Genomic DNA, 20,003 nt, shown 5'->3' with positions numbered 1-20,003 from the left:
GGAGGGTCATGGCCCATCTCAGAGGGCTGCTTGGTTTTTGTCCAAGCTGGCCCTTGGAGAAGCCCTTTGGCCACCCAGATGGCAATTCCTGCTGTGAGAACATCAGAGGCTGAGCCACCAGGCAGTCCCAAATGTCCTGAAACAACTTATCCCAGCCCTGCCCACGGCCTCCTCTTCAGCCCTGTGCACCTTATCACCTGCCCCAAAACAGTTCTGCTTATGCCAGATTCTTGCAGGTACCTTGTAACCTTTCTGTCTGTCTCTCGTCCTCACTTCTTTGCCAGACTCTCACGCTGTTGCATGAAAAAAAAAAAAAAAGAAAACCTTTATTTTTAGGCCCTTCTCCTCTTACTATAGGGGCTTGAATCCAGGCCAGATGCTGAGACACTCTTATGCTGTCCTATTTGCTATTTCGTTGAGTTTCATCTGTCCCACGGCTAACCTCTTTTCCTGTTGGTATGGCCAGGTTTGAAATATCTCTATTTATAGAAGAGAATTTAACTTTACATTTCATTATTAGAAGGGTCATTGGAGTGTTTTTCTTAGAACAAAGGAGGTCAGAGGTAAATCCTAGTCTCTTCCACTTGAAGTACAAAGAACTGTTCAAGCCTTCCGAAAGACAGGGCCATTCAGACCACAGAGCCAGGTCATGGCTGGAGCTCTGGCTCTAGGACATCCTCTCTTTCCAGCCTCATCTACAGAAAGGAATAGAATGCAAGCTCAGGCCTAGCTAGAGCTAGACCTGAATACAGGCTGAAACTTTCTGAGAGGTGATTAAAAACAATGAATGCGGTTTTCTTGCAGCATTCTTTACGGAGCATTTTCCCAGAAAGCTAGACCCCAATTCCGCAGGACTAGTTCTGTTCCCAAGTTTCCCCCTCTCAATATTCTGGCATCATCTAAATAGTAGCTCTCTAATAGGACTAATTTTACCCCCAGGACAGATTTGTCTGAAGGCATTTTTGGTGTTGCAATTGGAGAGGCGATACAGTTAACTAGGACATAGATAGAGGCCAGGGATGCTGTTTAAAGTTGTACAATGCATTAAGGATACTTGCCCCCCAACTCCCAACAAAGCATTACTCTGGCTCAAAATGTCACTAGTGCTAAAACTGAGAAACTCTGATCTAAATCAATTACAAGTGAATCCGCTGGTGTCTACCCAGCAGGTCCCCGGCCTGGGGGTGTGAAGGACAGCAAGGATCCTGTGCCCACCCTCTGAGCTATTTGTCTCCCGGAAGGCATCGTTACAAAGAATGCTCATTCAGGCTGAAATCTCAGCCTTTCTTGGTTGAACTGTGGGTTCATTCTAGGCAAGTCAGTGGAGCAAAACCTGAATATGCCGAGTCATTCTTAAGAGGCACTTTTTAAAATACATGACTTAGGCCAATGTCTACAATGCCTTTAACATTCTGCTTCTCTTTCAAAACCCTGTGTTTGTCTTTATGGCTGATTCTCTCAGAAATTTCCAGGCATGTGGAACATTTTGGCAGTAGTGTTCCTGTTAATAGATAATTATCTAAAGAGTAGCTGAATGCTAGAATGATTCAGTTAAAAGAAAGTATTTAACATGAGTATACAAAAGCCTAGAAACTTGACTGATTAGTAATTTAGATAACTGTAGGAGAATGAGAATAAGGGGTCATAAAAATATGACTTTATTATGATCCAATTCATATACATACAATTCACTCATTTTAGTGGTTTTTAGTGTAGTCACAGATTTGTACAACCATCACCATAGTCAACTTTAGAACGTCTTCAGTCACTCCCAAAAGATACCTTACATCTATTATCACTCACTCATTCTTCTTCCTCTCCTTCCTCTAGCTCCAGGCAACCATTAATCAACTTTCTGTCCTTATGGATTTGCCTATTTCTATGGATTCCATTCACAAAATACATAAATAGCTTTTTCCCTTTAGCATAAAGTTTTCAAGGTTTATTCATGTCGTGGAATAACTATATAGCCAAATATATTCTGTTCTATGCATATACCACACTTCATATATCTACTTGTAAATTGATGGACATTTGGGTTGTTTCCACTTTTTTGCTATTATGAATAAAGCTACTGTGAACATATTTGTGTATGAGTTTTGTTTGGATATGTGTTTTCAATTCTCTTGGGTATATACTTAGTAGAGGAATTGCTGGAATGCATGGTAACTGTATACTTAATCTTTTGAGGAATTGCCAGTGTGTGTCTTGATTACTGTAGCTTTTGTTGTTGTTTTGTTTATTTTTAATAGAATCTCACTCTGTCACCCAGGCTGGAGTGCAGTAGCACAATCTCAGCTCACTGCAGTCTTCGCCTCCCAGCTTCAAGTTTCCAAGTGATTCTCCTGGCTCAGCCTCCCAAGTAGCTGGGATTACAGGAATATGCCACCACACTCAGATAATTTTTCTTTTTTTTCACTATGTTGGCCAGGCTGGTCTCATACTCCTGATCTCAAGTGGTCTGCTCACCTCAGGCTCCCAAAGTGCTGGGATTACAGGCATACACCACTGTGCCCGACATTGATTACTGTAGCTTTATAGGAAGTTTGAAATTGGGAATTACAAATCTTCTACATTTGTTATTCCTTTTCAAGATTGTTTTGGCCGTACTGGTTACCTTGAATTTTCCTAGGAATGTTTGGACCAGTTTGTCAATTTCTGCAAAAAATTCAAGCTGGAATTTTGATAGAAATTGTGTTGAATCTACAGACCAATTTGTGGGTTATTGCCAACTTAACAAGATTAAATCTTCCGATTCAGGAATGTGGGTTGTCTCTCATTTTACTTAGGTCTTCTTTAATATCTTTCAACATTATTTTTTACTTTTCAGTGTAAAGTCTCACATTTGAAAAAATTAAACCTATTCCTAAGTATTTTATTCTTTTTAGATGCTATTTTAAATAGAATTGCTTTCTTAATTCTACTTTTGTATTATTCATTGCAAGTGTCTAGAAATACAATTGAGTTTTGTATATTGATCTTATACTTCATCACTTCTGAACCTGTTTATTTGTTCTAATAGTTTTTTTAGTGGATTTCTTAGGATTTTCTACATACAAGATCACATCATTAACAATAGAGATAACTTTACTTCTAATATGAATAACATTTATTTCTTTTGCTTTTCTAATTGCCCTGGCTAGAACCTCTAGTACAGTGTTGAATAGAAGTGGAAAGAGGACATTCTTATCTTGCTCCTGATCTTAGGTGGGAAGCATTCAGTCTCTCAGCACATTAGGTGTTAACTGGAGATTTTTTGAGTAGATGCCCCCCACATTATCAGATGGAGGAAATTCTCACCTATTCCTAGCTTGTTGAGTATTCTTATCATAGCTGCGGTGTTTGGTTTTGTCAAATGCTTTTTCTGTATCTGTTGAAATGAACATGTTTTGATGCCCTATTCTTGTGATATGTGCATTGTGTTAATTGATTTTCAGATGCTAAATGCACCTGTATCCCTAGAATAATCCCACTTGATTGTGTTGTATAATCCTTTTTACGTTACTGAATTTGGTTTGACAGCATTTTATTGAGAATTTTTGCATCATATCCATAAAAGATATTGGAAGTTTTTATTTTCTTGTGAAGCCTTTGTCTGTGTTTTCTATCTGAATATTACTGGCCTTATAGAATATGCTGAGGAATATTCCCTCTTTTTCTATTTTTTGGGAACAGTCTGTGAAGAATGGATATTCATGCTTTATGTATGTGGTAGAATTCACTAGTAAAGCTGTTTGGGCCTAGACTTGTCTTGCAGGAAATTTAAAAATTACTAATTTAATCTTTTTACCTGTTATAGCTTTATTCAGATTTTGTATTTCTTCTTGATTCAATATCAGTAGTTTGTTTCTTTCTAGGAATTTGTCCATTTTATCTAAGTTATCTAATTGTTTGACATAAAATGGTCCAGAGTGTGGCCTTATAATATTTTCTGTTTCTGTAAGATTGGTAGTAATGTTCCCTCTTTCATTTCTGATTTTTAGCAATTTAAGCCTTCTCTCTTTTTTCTTTGTTGATCTCACTGAAGGTTTATCAATTTTATGTATATTTACAAATACACAACTTTGGTTTGTTGATTTTCTCTATTGTTTCTCTATTCCTGTATCATTAATTTTCCCTCTATTCTTTATTATTTTCTGCCTTCTTGATTTATGTTTAGTTTAGTTTGTTTCCTGGTGGAGTGACACTTATCATTACACAATTTCCCTCTTTATTGCTCGTAATTTTTTTTTAAGGTCTGTATTATCTTGCTTCATGATATTGCATTGTTAAAAAGATAGTCTGTATTATCTGATATTAGTATAACCAATCTGCATTTCTTTCGGTTGCTGTTTCATGATATATTGTTTTTCCACCATTTTACTTTGTGAAATTTATGTTTTACATATAAATTTTTGTGTTTTAAAATCTCAGTTGTATCTTCTGCAGACAAGATATTATTAGGCCTTGTTTTTATCCAGTCTGATAATCTCTGCCTTTTAATTGAGTTGTTTAATCCATTCACATTTAATACTATTATTGATGTAGATGGATTTATGTCTACCATTATTTCTTTTCTTTTTATTTTCTTTTATTTTATTTTGAGACAGAGTCTTACTCTGTCACCTAGGCTGGAGTGCAGTGGTGCAATCTTGGCCCACTGCAACCTTCGCCTCCTGGGTTCAAGTGATTTTCCCACCTCAACCTCCTGAGGAGCTGGGACTACAGGCGTGTTCCACCATGTCTGGCTAATTTTTGTATTTTTTGTAGAGATGGAGTTTTGCCATGTTGGCCAGGCTGGTCTCAAACTCCTGACCTCAAATGATCCACCCGCCTCAGCCTTTCAAAATGCTGAGATTACAGGCAAGAGCCACTGTGCCTGGCCCCATTTTACTTTTTATGTTCTGTATCTCTCATGTATTTATATATTCCTCTGTTCTGCCTTTATTGCCTTTTTTTTTCTTTTGCATTGAGTGACTATTTTCTAGTGCAACATTAAAATCCTTTAATGTTTTTCTTTCCACTATTTAAAAAAGTTGTGTTCTAAGTGGTTGTTTTAGGGCTTACCACATAATTTTAATTTACTAGTATCTACTTCAGATTTATGCTAACTTAATTCCAGTTAAGTATTGAAATGTCATTCCTATATAGCTCTATTTCCTTTCTCCCTTTTTTGTGATATTATTCTTATACATGTTGCATCTATATATGTTACAAGCTGAACAATACATGGTGATAATATTACTTTATAGAAATACACATGCTTTCAAGAATCTGAGAGAAGAAAGAAAAGCAAGTATACATTTATAGAGTTTGTTATATTAACCTTTTTATTTATCAGTTCTGGTTCTCTTCCTTTGTTCTTATAAATCTGAGTTACCTTATGGTGTCATTTCTTAGCCCAATTTACCTTTGCTCCCAACTGCCCCCCTTGTGCTATTATTGTTAAATATATTTCACTTCTGTATGTTGCTGTCCCAACAATATAATTTTTTATATATATATATGTATGTATATATATATGTGTGTGTGTGTGTGTGTATATGTGTGTGTGTGTGTGTGTGTGTGTATGTATATATGCTTTTTAGGATTGCTTTTAAAATTAGTTAAGAGAATAAAAGGGAAGTATGCACTGGTATTGTCTTTTATAACTACTTACTACTATTATCAGCCCTTTTTGTTTTTCTGTATGAATTCAGATTATTCTATGGGATTACTAGCTTTCAACCTGAAGAACTTGCTTAGTATTTCTTGTAAGCTGAGTTTTCTAGCAACATATTATCTCAATTTTTGTCTTATTACATGGGGTTTTGCTTTTATTTTGTTTGAACCTTGGAAATGATACTCATCAGAGACTTGTCTTCAGAGGTGGCTCATAACTTATCCTTCAAAATTGCACATAGTTTTTAGCAGACACACATGAGGCAAATTTAATGGTAATAAATACCTTTTTAAGAATCAGGGTGGGGAGATTACCTTCAACTATGAAGAACAGCTGGTGATATTGCTAGTGGTAAGAGAGAGAAATGGTTTGTGGATCTGGGGAAGGCTCTGAAGAGAGAGGAAACCAAGTTGACAGTTCTAGGGAGTTAAAGGTGTTCTCACAAATTATAGTTGTGAGATAATATTCACAACCACCTTAAAAAATTCACTGGCATATTGGTATCTTTTAATATGCTAAGCAGGTGGGTTGGTAACAGATCAGTGCATAATTTGAGTGCCCTAGTGCAAAATGCCCCTTGTTCAAAAATTAAGAATTTCAGGCCGGGCACAGTGGCCCTGTAATCTCAGCAGCTTGGGAAGCAGAGGCAGGCGGATCACTTGAGGGCAGGAGTTTAAGACCATCCTGGCCAAAACAGTGAAACCCCTTCTCTACTAAAAAGACAAAAATTAGCTGGGTGTGGTGGTGCATGCCCGTGGTTCCATCTACTCAGGAGACTGAGGTGTGAGAATCATTTGGACCCAGGAGGCGGAGGTTGCAGTGAGCTGAGATTATGCCATTGCATGCCAGACTGGGTGACGAGCTAGACTCTGTCTCAAAAAAAAAAAAAAAGAATTTTGGACACTGACAGCAAAGTATTAAACAAAGCACAAGAATCTTCTAAATGTGGAATGCGGCGTGTCTGCCCAGGCTGTATACCTCCACAGAGCAGTCCCTGACAGGGGTAAAGGAGGAGTTGGGAGAGTGAGAGAACCAGGGCAGCTGTATTGCACAACCTCAGGGGTGGGGCCCAGTAGCAGGTGCTATGTAGATAGTGCCTTTTTGAACTGTGCAAGCTAGTGACGCTGAAAAAACATTCTTCTAATTTAGGTCATTGTATAAGAGCAGAGGCCAGGTATAGTTACCACTCAAACTTCAGGTGGTCTTTCAGCCACAGACTTGGTCAGAGCAAATGACCACTGAGGTTTCACCATAGGCTGGGTACATGAGGAAGAAACAGGGATTTTTTTTCTAGGTGTTTCTTAAACCTTAGGGTAGGAATGGAGATGGGAGGTGGACCTAAGTATGTGATAAAAAGACTAGGGGAGTCAGTTTTTCTACTGCATCTGTGACCATCACTGTAGGTCTGTTTTCTACTCCCCACCCCACTCCTCCTTGTCCCTGAAAAGTCATAGAATTGTGGAATCTGAGGATTGGCAGTGACTGTGAAGCAGAGTGCGGTGCACTGGTATCCATCTCTGCGAGAGAAATACTGTGCCCCATGCACCTGGGTTGGGTTGCCGATCCCAGGGCAGGACTCTAAACACCTCGGCAATCTCTACTAAGATTCTCAGACCTGGCACTTCTCAGCTCTGATTGGAGGCATTTTACAATCCTAGCTGCCAGAGTATGAGTCTGGTGAGATGGAACGCTTGTGCAAGTCAGGCAAAGAACATTCATTCTTCACAGATAGGCAGTAAGAATCAACAGAAATCTAGGATCCATGGTTAGCCAGCCCCCAAGGTAAACAAATTTGCTCAAGTGGACAAAGTGCCATCTGCGTGTGCTCCACTTTGCACAGCAGCTGAGGGACCCCCAAAATACTCTGAGATTTTCCACCCCTGGGGTCACTCCAGTTTATCAGCATTCAGACATCCATCCTGGGTGCCTGTCCTCTGTTCTATTCCCTTTTCATCCTTTCTCTGACTTTTGTGATGATTATTTCTTTTGTGTTTTTTTCATCAGCATTTAAGTTCCAGAGCACACATGCAGGATGTGCAGGTTTGTTACATAACTAAACATGTGCCATGGTGGTTTGCTGCACAGATCACCCTATCACCTAGGTATTAAGCCCAGCATCCACTAGCTATTCTTTTTTATGTTCTCCCTCCCCCTCCTATTTCTTTGCTTTTCTTTACAGTTACACCTAGCTTTGCATCTCTAAATAATATAGATGAATTTTACCTGTTTTAGTACTTAATATAAATAGAATTACACTGTTTTTTTGGTCTTGCTTTTTTTTTTTTGGTTCAACTCTATGTACAAGAGATTCTGATGTGTGTTCTTGTAAGTTGTAGTCTGTGCATTGCCAGAACTGAGTATATCCCATTGTATGACTATACCACAGTTTTATTTATCCATTCTATTATTGATGGGCTTTGGTTGTATCCAGCTTTTCACTATTGTGGTCAATGTTACAACAAACATTCTTTTACATTCTGAAACACATGAGTGGGTTTTTAGAGGATATACTAGGGGTGAAGCTGCTGTGTTGGAGAGTGTGGAAATCATTAATTGAATAAGATGTAACTATTTTTCAGAGTGGTTGTACATTTCCCTGATTGCTAAGGCATTATTTATGTACATGACTAATTATATTGAGGGCTTTAAAATATACTTATTGGTCATTTGGATTTCCTCTTTTGCCCATTCAAGTCTATTGCCCACTGGGTTATTTGTCTACTTGAATTATTTATGCGTTCTGGATACTAGTTTTTTGGCAGTTATAGATATTGCAGATGTCTTCCTCCACTCTGCATCTTGCTCTTTACTTTTATTTAAACAAATTAGAGTTAACATCTTAGTATATGCCTCATAGTACCCCTGTGTGGGAGTTTCCATAGGGGAGATGCTGGAAAATGGACTTACTGTGTTGTGCAGATGCTAAATGTCATTAGGCATTAACAATTTATTCTTCCCCCAGCAATGTATGAGTGTACAGTTTCCTTCATATCCTTGCCACATGTATTATCTTCCAATGTTTTGGGTTTCTGACAATCCAATAGGCAAACAATATCTCAAGATTACTTGAATTTGCATTTCCCTTATTAATTTTTCATTTAAACATCTTTTTTTGGTGTGTGTTTTCTTTTATCAAGTTGTTTCACCAGTGAAAATAAGAGCTGCTATTTACCTTCTGCATTTAATAGAACTGCTGCTACTGGCTGGGCATGGTGGCTCATGCCTATAATCCCAGCACTTTGTGGGGCTGAGGCAGGAGGATAGCTTGAGCCCAGGAGTTTGAGACCAGCCTAGGCAACACAGTGAGATCCCTCTGCTACAAAAAATAAAAACTTGACTGGGCATGGTGGCCTGTGGCTGTAGGCCTAACTACTTGGAAGGCTGATGTGGGAGGAAGGTTTGAGCCCAGGAATTCAAGGTTCCAGTGAGCTATGTTTGCACCATTGCACTCCAGCCTAGGAAACAGAGCAAGACTCTGACCAACTCCCCACCACCCCCCAAAAAATCGATGCAACCTGTGATCACTCTATTTGGGCAACTTATCCAAATTCCTGACTCAGTGAATTTGTTGTAGGGCTTTCTGTTTTAAGCTCTTTTATTGGTTCACATACTAGAACAATCTCAGGGGATATCTGATTAGGTATTGCTTGCTACAGAGCCAAACTATGTCACCAGAACCCATTAATATGTTTCCATTTTTTGTCTTTGTTTCCTTGGCCATGACATCCTTCTTAGTCTCATAATGCCCAAGCAGCAGGGGCTTCAGCCTGAATTTTTTTCCCAGGATTCCTAAAGTTCTTCTTCCTCATTGGCTCCAACTGAGTCACATGCCAATCTCTGAACTAATCATGGTGGCCAAGGGGATGAAATGTGTTGATTGGTTGAGGCCTAGGTCACATGTTCTGTCCTGAGCTGGGAGTGGATCCTCACCAGAAGCACATTTGAGAGTCTAAGGGAGTGGTGGTCACTGGGGTGAGGTAGGAAATAACTTGTCCACACTGTGAATTAGCCTTAAATTAATGATGTTTTCTATTTAGACGCCAGATTTTTTGTTACTAGTTTGTCATATAAACCTATTACTATATAAAATTTTCTGTGTCCTAATCTGAATTTCTTCTAAGAATCTATCGGTGAGCACTCGGTAAGAATGTCCTCTGGAAAGGATGACCTGCCAACTTTTAAAGCAATCATCTTGGGGCTTATAAGTATTTAGTATTTTAAGTCTCTGCCTCTTGCTCTCTTATAGGAGTTCTTTTTCCTATTGTGATATATGAAAGTACTTATAAATTTAAACTTAAAATTCAAAAAACATACCAGGATGTGAAAGAAACATTATTAGATGTAGGTGTTTTGCTGTGAATGTTTCTTGGAATAGGTAGGGCTTTGTTTGGTAGGTTTTGGTCTTTTGGTCAGCTTGAGAAAGTTTTATTCTTTTGTAATTGAATTATTTGCTTTCAACTGATACTGCTAAAGTAAACATTATTGGAATATTGTTTACATACAATTGCACCATTTTAATTATACATTGTTGAGTTGTAATAATTGTATTTACCTGTGCAACTATCACTGCATTCAAGACATGGACTACTCCATTACCCAGTAATTTCCCTTCTGTCTTATCTTAGTCACCTAATACTTCCCCTCAGCCTTAGGCAACCATGGATGGTTCCTGTTGCTGGATAGCAGGATAGTCTTTTCAAGAGTTTCATCTGAATGGAATCATACAATTATGAATGAAAAACACACATGTATACTGTTTCATATCTGACCTCTTTGGTTCAGCATAATGTCTCTTCAGACTCTTTCACATCGTTGCATCTATCAATATTTCATTCTTTTTTATTTCTGAGTATCATTTCATTATATAGGTATATCATTATTTGCTTATGCATTTATTTATTGATGGCAATGCGATTAGTTTCCAGTTGTTGGCTATTATGAATAAAGCTGCTATGACTATTTGAGTACAAGTGTCTTTGAGGTTTCATTTTACTTGGGTAAATACTTCAAAGTGGGATTGCTGGGTTGCATGGTAGGTGTGTGTATTACTTTATAAGAAACAGTTGAAGTGTTTCCACAGCAGTTATCCAGTTTTACATTCCTAACAATGCATTAAAGTTCTGACTGCTCTGTATTTCTGCTAAGTCTTGCTATTGTTGGTCTTTTACACGTTAGCAATCCACGTGGGTGTGTAGTAGAATTTCATCCGGTTTTAATTTGCATTCCTCTTATGACCGATGATGATCTTTTCATATGCTTATTGGTCATATGCTTGTCTTCATTTAAAAAGTGTCCCCTCAAATCTTCTGCACATTTTTAGTGGGTTGTTTGTCTTCTTATATTTGAATTGTGAGTACTTTACATATTCTAGATACAAGTGCTATGTTAGCTTTGTTTGTGTTTACTTCTGGTGTGTGACTTCCTTTGTTTCATTTTTTAAAAAACAATACTTTTTTAAAGAGCAAAGTTCTAAATTTTGATTAAGTGAATTTTAGCAAATGTTTTGTGGTTTGTACTCCTTGTGTCCTATCTAAGGAAACTTCATCTACTCAAAGGTGTGAGAATTTGTTTCTATGTCCCTCTCTTTTTTTTTTTTTTTTAAGTTAAACAGTTTCAGTTTGTAGATTTGGGTCAAAAGAGGTCTTTAGACCTCTTAGTCTTTGTTTAGGTCTTTATTTATGTCTCTGAGATTGGCAGAGGGGAATACGATCATTCAGGTCAGGCTTCCAGGATGCCTTTTTCTATCTTCGGACTTTTTTGGGGTGACCTCACTGACATCCATGGCACCACAGCTCACTGTGACCTCACTGATACCCATGGCACCACAGCTGAACACCCATGGCTTGAACCACCACATACATATGCTGATGGCTCCAAGTCTATCTGTGCAGCCCAGACCCCTCCTCATCTCCAGACCTTAAGCTGATGCCTTGGGCATCTCTTCCTGTTTTCCAGGCACCAGGCATGTGCACTCCTTCCTCCCCACAGTCCTACTATCCCCAGCGCCCCCATGTCTTTAAAGGCAGCATCATCTTCCAAGATACATGGGCCTCCCCAGGGTCTAGGAGTCCCAGACGTGGGACTAGAAATTAGATGACATCACTGTCTTAAATAAAACACCACTTCATGGAGATAGAACAGAAGAGTCCCTTGAATGTGGCAAGAGCATCCTCCCATGCGTGTTCCACCTCACCATGGGTTCATCAGGAGGTGCTTAGGAGGCACAGAGTTTTAAGGGGGTTGGAGGAATAGTTCAGAGGTTGAGATGTTGCACCCATAGCTGAGAATCCCTTTCCTTTTTTTGAGAGAGTCTCACTCTGTCACCAGGCTGGAGTGCAGTGGTGTGGTCTCAGCTGGACTCACTGCAACCTCCGCCTCCTTGGTTCAAGTGATTCTCCTGCCTCAGCCTGCTAAGTAGCTGGGATTACAGGTATGTGCCATCACACCCAGCTAATTTTTGTATTTTTAGTAGATGTGGGGTTTCACTATGTTGGCCAGAATGGGCTCTAACTCCAGAACATGTGATCTGCCCACCTTGGCCTCCCAAAGTGCTGGGATTACAGGCGTGAGCACCGCACCTGGCTAAGAATCCCTTTCTAGTGCTCTGTGTCCTCACAACTCCCCAGGAATCATCCTCCTTTGGAGAGTTCCCAAAGCCCTGCAGACCTGCCTTGTCTATGCCATCCTGCATGTGCTGCCCTCGAGCAGGGTGTCCACTTGGTGGATGCCTCCATTCACTGCCTATCCCATGGGTTCTGTCTGTAGATGGCTTTGATTCAGGTCCTCCCCTCTCAAGTACAACCTCCAGATGGGCTGCATGCTGACCTCTCTGTACTACTTTCTACTCTACTATACGAGGGATATTCCAGGAACACACATCTGGCCATGCCACACCTTCTCCAGTGGCTGCATGGGCCTTTAGGATAATGCTCAGTCCCCCAGCTTAGCACACAAGGCCCAGGGCAGCTGGATTCTGCTACAGGTTGAATTGTGCAGTCCTGGCACCAATTCCCCACAAATACTGAGACAACTGTATGTGCCTCTGATCTTTCGCCTCCTGCTTGCTGCTCCAACACACTCCCCACTGAGGCCGGAGCCATCCGGTTTTTAATTGCCCCACTCCCCAATGCTTCCTGCCAGTTCCATGCCTCTGTGCTGGGTGGGTCGGAGATAAAGCTTTCAAGAATGAGTTCAAAGGGCATGGTGTGGCACTTAACTGTGCCTTGCCCTGGTGCAAAAAGCCATTGATATGGGAAACTCACCAGCCACTACTGCCTCCTTCCCTCTTTAATCTTTGCCTGCTGTTGCTTGCTCTCCCATGCCTTCAGACGGCTTCTCCTGTGTGTGTGTGTGTGTGTGTGTGTGTGTGTGTGTGTATCAGTCCATCTCACATTGCTATGAAGAACTAGCTGAGACTGGGTAATTTTTGAAGAAATGAGGTTCAGTTGACTCACAGTTCCATAGGCTTAACAGGAAGAATGACTGGGAGGCCTCAGGAAACTTACAATCATGGCAGATGGTGAAGGGAAAGCAAGCACATCTTACCATGGTGAAGCAGGATTAAGAGAGAGAGAGAGAAAGAGAGCAAAGGGGGAAGTGCCGCACACTTTTAAACTGTCAGATCTTGGCTGGGCGTAGTGGCTGATGCCTGTAATCCAAGCACTTTGGAGGCCAAGGCGGGCAGATCACCTGAGGTTGGGAGTTCAAGACCAGCCTGACCAACACAGTGAAACCCCATCTTTAGAAAAAATAAATAAATAAATAAAATAAAATAAACTGTCAGATCTTGTGAGAACTCACCATCATGGGAGTAGCATGGCGGGAAACTGCCCCCTTGATTCAATCACCTCCCACCTGGCCCCTCCCCTGACATGTGGGGATTACAATTCGATATGAGATTTGGGTGGGCACAGAGGGCCAAACCATATCAGTGTGCTTGTTTGTTTAACAGATGCAAGAGGTTATACTCATTATCTGTGAGAGCGCTGGTCTGATAGGAGCAACACCTCTATTACCAGAAGCTGAAAATGCTTCTAGGTGAATTTTAATTATTTTTTGTTGTCATGTTGAAAACCCTAGGAAGATTTTGTTTGGCCTTGCATCAAAGCTATGTGAAGTCCAGAATGCTATATTGTGAAATATTTGTTGTATTCCTCTTCATCTATGCTAGTCTATTATAAATTAATGTCTCTAACTGGCACAGGATAAACACTGCTGCCCTAACTGAGGCCTTAGGTGTGCTGTGTCTTCTGACTTGGCTGACAATACCATGGTGAGGTTGGGGTGATGCCCTGTTTGCAGACTGCTAGACATACTGGCCTGGTATGGTCTCCAACAGGTGTCCACTGCAGCCACAGCTGGACAAGCAAGAGAGGCTCCTGAGTCCTCAGTGGAAGGAGGAGTCCCAACTCTGCAAACTTGCTGCTCCTACCACTACACAGGGTGGCAACTGGAAACCAGCGGCAAGTTTCCTTGCTAATGACCTTAATAGCAGCGGCAGCAGCAACAACAAACTTAAAGCTCTGCGTTCCCAGACACCTGCCCCTTCCTCCTCTGAGCTTTTATACTCTGAATAGAGGACCTGAACAGCCTGAGCCCTAGTCATTTTTCATGGCTCTGGGTAGATGTGAATGGGTGATGAAAAAGATAGGATTTGGCAGGGGGAGAAAGAGCCGAGCCTGGGGAAAAACACACAGTTATGTGGCTGGGACAGAAAGTGGAAGCAGAAAAGGAGAGCAGAGAAGTTGCTGTTGGAGAGGAAGTAAGAGAAAGAAGATTCTGGGCTCATAGCCTATAAGAGAGGTCTAATTCAGGCACTCCCTGCACAGTGGCAGCTGGTATTACACAGGAAGTGTCTCTCCATGGGCACATCTGCCCAGTGGTGGAATCCGCTATCAATGTGGATCTTTAATTGGGATAGCTCTCTCCCAAACGAAAGCTGCAGCCTCACCGGCCATGGCAGAACACGCCAGGCATGAAGACACAGAGGCAGTGAGATAGAAAGGGGACAGCTCAGAGAGTCTGCCCACATTTTTTTTTTTTTTTTTGATATGGGGTCTCTCTGTGTCACCCAGGCTAGATATAGTGCAGTGGCAAGATCTTGGCTCACTGCAACCTCCGCCTCCAGGTTTCAAACAATTCTCCTGCCTCAGCCTCCCAAGCAGCTGGGACTACAGGCACACCACACGCCTGGCTAACTTTTGTATTTTTAGTAGAGATGGGGTTTTGCCATGTTGTCCAAGTTGATCTCCAACTTCTGGGCTCAAGCGATCTGCCCGCCTCAGGCTCCCAGAGTGCTGAGATTATAGGCATGAGCCACTGCACCTGGCTGGCATCAGCAATCTTGCCAAGCACATGTGGGAGTGACTTTTTCAACACGACCAGCCTCAGCCATAAGTCCTGTGTGGGGGCACAGGATTCTGCCCTAAGAAGAGCACACATCTAATTCTCCATCTTGAAATTTGAACAAGAGTGCCCGCAAATTATACCAGCCCATTCTGTTCTGGAGGAATTATTTTTTATCAGAACTTGGTGCTGGATTGACTTGTCGAAAAGCCTGACCATAATCTCCAGGATGAAATAAAGGCCTGGATGAAAGGACACTTCAGTCTTTTTTTTTAATACTTCAATTTTTAAAAATTACATTTTAAGTTCTGGGATACATGTGCAGAACTTGCAGGTTTGTTACATAGGTATGTACATGCCATGGTGGTTTGCTGCACCCATCAACCTGTCTTCTACATCGGGTATTTCTCCTACTGCTATCCCTTCCCTAGCCCCTCACTTCCTACAGGCCCTGGTGTGTGATGTTCCTTTCCGTGTGTCCATGTGTTCTCATTGTTCAACTCCCACTCATGAGTGAAAACATGTGGTGTTTGGTTTTCTGTTCCTTTGTTAGTTTGCTGATAATGATGGCTTCCAGCTTCACCCATGTCCCTGCAAAGGACATGAACTCACCCTTTTTTATGGCTGCATAGTATTCCATGGTGCATGTGTGCCATATTTTCTTTATCCAGTCTATCATCGGTGGGCATTTTGGTTGGTTCCAAGTCTTTGCCATTGTGAACAGTGCTGCAATAAACATACGTGTGCATGTGTCTTTATAGTAGAATGATTTATAATCCTTTGGGTATGTACCCAGTAATGGGATTGGTAGGTTAAATGATATTTCTGGTTCCAGATCCTTGAGGAATTGCCACACTGTCTTCCACGGCTGAACTAATTTGCACTTCCACCAACAGTGTAAAAGCATTCCTATTTCTCCACATCCTCTCCAGCATCTGTTGTTTCCTGACTTTTTAATGATCGCCATTCTAACTGGCATGAGATGGTATCTCAATGTGGGTTTGATTTGCATTTCTCTAATGACCAGTGATGATGAGCTTTTTTTTATATATGTTTTTTGACCACATAAATGTCTTCCTTTGAGAAGGGACACTTCAGTCTTTAAGCAGACTCACAGAAGACTGGAGCCTTCAGCATTCAGAAGAGAAATTCAGACTGCCCAATATCTGAGGTCAGACTCTAGTGATAAGCAGCCTGTGGGAGCATGAAGCATTCTGGAGTTGTTTTGCCCATGCGTGCTCTAAGTAACAGCAACTTATTCCATGGGGTAGATGAAGAATTCTCAACAAATCCTTAAAAATACTCAAATAATCAAATACTGAGTCTAGAGTCCTGCCAGCTATTCCCATGTTTGACAGCCACTTCAAATAGAGTCCTTTCTGCTCGTTACAAGAAATATCTGTGTGTGGAATATGAAGAAAACCGGAGAGCCACCTTCCCTCTTCCCATTCACAGAAAACTGGTCTAGCAGTGCTATATGGTTTCTGGATGTGCTGTAATCTCATGCATAGGAAGAGAAAGTTTAGAGTTAGCAAATAGGGTCACATTTGGGAGAGACTTTATGGTTGGGGACTTGGGCATTGGTGACCCCTCAGACCTGAGTTGCAGCCTGATAAATGTGGCTACCTGAGAATTAAGTGGCAGTGACATGAAGTGGGTGCCCACAGCCTTGTGTTGGAAATTCGATGAGAAACAAGAGATTGAACTTAGATGTTCCACGGAGTGGGCAGCAGGGATCAGATGAAGTTTTTCCAAGGAGGAGCCATTGTGTCTCTCTCTGAGTTGGTCCAATAATGAATGGATTTATCCTGTAATGATTAACTCGAGGAGGGCTGTCTTCCAATTACATGCCGATTTGCTAAGTGGCAACAAGAAAACAAAAAAACAAATGTAGGAGGCAGAGTGTGGGGTGAACAGTCAGCTGTTGGTGGCTTCTGCTGAGATGGCCACAGGACTCCAGGTTCCCCTGCCACGATAGCCACAGGACTGCTGCTCCTCCTCAGTGTCCAGCCCAGGACTGAGAATGGGAAGGTGCTGGTGCTGCCCACGGATGGCAGCCACTGGCTCAGCATGCGGGAGGTCGTGCGGGAGCTCCACTCCAGAGGCCACCAGACGGTGGTCCTCACCCCGGAGGTGAATATGCACGTCAAAGAAGAGGACTTTTTCACCCTGACGACCTATATACCATTGCATGCACCCAGGATGAATTTAACAACTTCTTTACCCGCCATGCTCGATTCATCTTTGAAACAGAACATTTTCTGAAGAAATTTTCTAGAAGTAGGGAAATTTTGAAAAATGCCTCTGTGGTCTTTCATAGGTCTTGTGTGGAGCTATTGCATAATGAGACCCTGATCAGGCACCTGAATGCTACTTCCTTTGATGTGGTTTTAACAGACCCCGTTTACCTCTGCGGGGCAGTGCTGGCTAAATACCTGTCGATTCCTGCTGTGTTTTTTTTGAGGAACATTCCATGTGACTTAGACTTTAAGGGCACACAGTGTCCAAATCCTTACTCCTATGTTCCTAAGTTACTAACAACAAATTCAGACCACATGACATTCCTGCAGAGGGTCAAAAACATGCTCTACCCTCTGGCCCTGTCCTATATTTGCCATGCTTTTTCTGCTCCTTATGCAAGCCTTGCCTCTGAGCTTTTTCAGAGAGAGGTGTCAGTGGTGGATATTCTCAGCCATGCATCTGTGTGGTTGTTCAGAGGGGACTTTGTGATGGATTACCCCAGGCCGATCATGCCCAACATGGTCTTCATTGGGGGCATCAACTGTGCCAACAGGAAGCCACTATCTCAGGTCTGTATTGGTGCCTTCATGCGATCAGTGTTCCAGGCAAAACACTTTAAAAACTGTATTTACTTACAAGTGCGTCTGTATACTTACCTTTCCAAAGACTTCATTGCTGCTTCTTATTGTCATAATAGTCTTCAGTGAGATAAACTGTTAAAAGGTCAATGGTAGTGCAGTTCAGTTTTTCAGTGGCCACTGAGAGGAAGGAGAGGCAGGAACAAGGGTCTGTCAAAGGATGGACAAGGACTGGTGTGGTTCACTGAGACTGTTCGTTTGTAAAGGCACCGTCTTCATGGTTGTGCATGTCCTTCAGCTGGGCAGGAACAGGGACACTACATTGGGAACTGATCCATCCGAATCTTGCTTTCAAGATTTTCAGTAGAAAGGATGAAGGAACAGCAATTTACAATTGTTGACATGATAATTTTTAGTGGTCCTGTCTTGCAAAAGATAGAGAAGTAACCACACAAGACCTAAGCACTCACAGGAAGTAGAAGTTTCAAAGAGGTTCACTCAGTTCAGTGGAAGCGGGGCAGTGGAGGTGCGATGGATGTTTGTGATCAGAGAAGGAAACATGGAGTTCAGTTTTTAGTGAGGGAATTTTGGATTATAATGGGAGAATGTTTCTTGTGAGGACACTACTTAAAAAAATTCTTAATGGGCTACCTTGATGGTCTAATACAGAATTCTCCAATAGAAATATAATGTAAACCACATACATAATTTAACCATTTCTAGTGGGTGTGGTAAACACCAGCAAAAAGAAACCACTGAAATTAATTTTAATAATGCATTTTATTTAACCAGATGTATCCCAAATATTATCCTTTCAACATATATCCAGTATAAAATTATTACTTAATTACTTTACATAGTTTTTTTGTTAAGCCTTCAAAATCTAGCATATATCTGACACAGCATATCTCAATTTGGACTAGCCACATATGAAGTGCTCAGTAGTCCTATGTAGTTAGTGACAGTAATATGGCCAATGCTTATAAATGTTCCGTGGACACAACTAAAATTCTATCTTTTCAATTTTTCTTTTTTTTTTTTTGTTTATTTTCTCTGTCTTTTCAATTTTTCTATCTTTTCTTTTTTTTTTGAGATGGAGACTCACTCTGTTGCCCAGTCTGAAGTGCAGAGTGGTGGAATTTCGGCTCACTGCAAGCTTCACCTCCTGAGTTCAACCCGTTCTCCTGCCTCAGCCTCCTAAGTAGCTGGGACTACAGGTACAGGACACCATGCCCAGCTAACCTGAATTTTTTTTGTATTTTTCTGTGGAGATAGAATTTCATCCTGTTGGCCAGGCTGGCCTCAAATGCCTGACCTTAAGCGATCCACTTGCCTCAGCCTCCCAAAGTGCTGGGATTACAGGCATAAGCCACCACACCCGGGCAATTTTTCTACTTTTTAAAAAAACCTCTACTGAATCTGCCCAATTCTGGGAAGGATGTCTTTTTAAAAATCCCTCCTTACGTAACAAATTCTGCTCAAGTTATATTTCGGCTCTTGAATAGGTTTTGTGTTATACATAGTGATTAGATTGGTATGTAGGTTTGAGACTTGTATTTTCTTCACGTAGTTTGCTGTTATCATTAAATAATAATCTTGAAAATACATTTTATCTGATATCAGTATTGCTACTTCTATGTTATTTCTTTAATTTCCCATCCCTTTTAATTCAAAAATTATTTGTGTGCAGATGGGTGGCTCACACCTGTAATTTCAGCCTTTGGGAGGCTGAGGCAGGAGGACTGTTTGAGCCCAGGACTCTGAGAGCAGGCTGGACAATAGAGTGAGACTTCATCTCTACAAAAAATCAAAAAATTATCCAGGCGTGATGGCACACGCCTGTGGTCCCAGCTACTCGGAAGGCTGAGGCAGGAGGATCACTTGATCCCAGGAGGTGGAGGCTGCAGTGTGCCATGTTCATGCCACCTCACTGCAGCCTGGGTGACACACTGGGGCCCATCTCAAAAAAATAAAAACTTCTTTGGTATGTGAAAATCTTGTTTAAAATGTTTAGAAAACATTTTTTTAAACTCCAATATGAAAAAGCTGGGTGCAGTGGCATTCTCCTGTGGTCCCAGCTACTTGGGAGGCTCAGGTGAGAGAGGTAAGAAGATCATCGAGTTCTGGAGTTTCAGCTCCTGTGGTTTTTTGATTTATTTATTTAAAACACAACAAAAACCAAAATGGCTTCAATCTGA

General features: G+C 41.1%; 1 protein-coding gene and 1 pseudogene across 3 annotated transcripts in view; both read left to right on the top strand.

Moving 5' to 3' along the window:
• LOC116551618 (UDP-glucuronosyltransferase 1-6) overlaps positions 1–20,003 on the top strand; it is a 99,316-nt gene that overhangs the window by 53,144 nt on the left and 26,169 nt on the right. The window lies entirely within an intron of this gene.
• The window catches only part of LOC116551622, a 5,802-nt pseudogene continuing 1,815 nt past the window's right edge, over positions 16,017–20,003 (top strand).

This window comes from Sapajus apella, unplaced genomic scaffold (genome assembly GCF_009761245.1).
Source record: "Sapajus apella isolate SASKATOON/1434 unplaced genomic scaffold, GSC_monkey_1.0 scaffold10, whole genome shotgun sequence".
Taxonomy (NCBI): Eukaryota; Metazoa; Chordata; class Mammalia; order Primates; family Cebidae; genus Sapajus; species Sapajus apella.
Note: the sequence above shows the minus strand (reverse complement) of the source record. Positions and strands in the feature narration are given on the sequence as shown.